The sequence below is a fragment of the Zootoca vivipara genome, chromosome 5, assembly GCF_963506605.1.
Source record: "Zootoca vivipara chromosome 5, rZooViv1.1, whole genome shotgun sequence".
Lineage (NCBI taxonomy): Eukaryota > Metazoa > Chordata > Lepidosauria > Squamata > Lacertidae > Zootoca > Zootoca vivipara.
Genome location: NC_083280.1, coordinates 26,205,412 through 26,207,203, shown reverse-complemented (window position 1 = coordinate 26,207,203; position 1,792 = coordinate 26,205,412).

Here is a 1,792-nt window from a genome sequence, read left to right as displayed (position 1 = left end):
CAAGGCTCGCTGCAGAGGCATACTATGGATCGTTTCTCTGCACATCAAATGAAAATGATAATCCAAAAAAAAAAAAAGGTTTGCTTGAAAGATACAAAGCATTTGCCTCTTAGACCATAAACCACTTAGACCATAAACCAAGAAGGCCACAATGTAAGGTCGAAGGACTATATTTTAATAGGTCACAAGACATTGCAGGTCTGGGGTGTATCCTGCCTGTATGGATGTTTTAATTGGGTTTAAAACTATCTTCTGTTGTATTGGAGACGATTTATGAGTTCACAAACAGCAGCTACTGTGTCAGCCCACACTAAGGTGTCTGAACAAATGGACGTTTATTTACAGTAGTTGTATTAGGTTGTTTGGTTTTGGCAAAAACTTCAGGAATGTATCGGATCAGTCGAGTTTATTTTCAGCTCCTATAGAGAGATATTAAGATTTAAAATAGTATATAGTGTTGGCCTATATGCAGCAATAATTTATAGCAATGGCATAGCTGACGAGGACTTAGAGAGAGAGAGAGAGAGAGAGAGAGAGAGAGAGAGAGAGAGAGAGAGAGAGAAAGAGAGAGAGAGAGAGAGAAAGAGAGAGAGAGAGAGAGAAAACCATCTGGGAATCTCGTACTATGAATGTTTTATGTAATAGTTTTATCTAAATCAGAAGGAATTAAATAACACATTCTAAGCTGAAAATCTTGTAATATTTTCAAAAGCCTGGATTTATGAACAGGGAAAGAAACTGAGCTGTGTTGTTGTTGCCTGGCAGATAAGAGAAAGATCTCCTGTGTTTCTGACATAGTTTTAAACCTCAGTGCACTTAAGAAGTCCCCACCCCCCACGCCGGCGCAAAAAAAGAAGCAACACATCCTTCAAAATAAGGGAAACACAAAGTTACTCCTGAGGTATGCTTTCTTCATAATCTTCTGTTATATATGTTGGAAAGTGGTGTTTTTCCATCTGTTTTCTATATGTTCAGATGCCTATTGGCACAAAACGTGGCATGACAGTTCCTGAGATGGAGGAGCTGGTTTGGATATCATTTTGAATCGAGATGGTGGACCAAAACATTCCAAACTGCACCAGTTAGGACACTTCTGTAGATACCATCACCATAGTTGGTATGGCTGCTCAAGAGAAGCAGGTTTTGATCTCGGTTTGGAAACCATCATTTCTTAGGAAATACTGTGTCTTGATTCATTTCTCACCGAGCCAGTTCAATCCAAATTGAGAAAAAGAACAAGCTAGTTGTGTTTTAAGCCAAATTTGCACACACAGTCCTACACTGGGTGTGCATGCACAGCGCTGCTTAGCACCATTGCCAATTACTTTATTTAGTGATTTAGTAGGTTAGATAGCTGTGTTACCATTGACATGCTCAATGTGGCTTCCCAAAAATATACAACTGAACAAAACAGTTACACAACAATGCAGTACAAAACAATGCAGTACAAAACCGTAGCAAAAATCTTTCTTTTTGTTACTGTATAAAATATTTGTTACAGTATAAAATATTTAAAAAGGCAGGCATTATATTGGCACACCATCATATAGAATACAATCCTTAAAAGGCACTTGGAGAGCAGTAATCTAGTCTCCTTCTAGGCTTTTCAACTGCAGCAGTGAATAAAGGGTTGGATTTCTGCCGCTTTGCTACTAAGCCTGTTGGTGATCTGGAAAGTATGCAGTTTATTTTAACTATTATTTATAATTAACACTTATATTTATACAGTGATCTATTAGCTGCATCAAAATAGCATTTTTAAGCAGTGGGTGGTTTTTTCTTTTTGGCAATA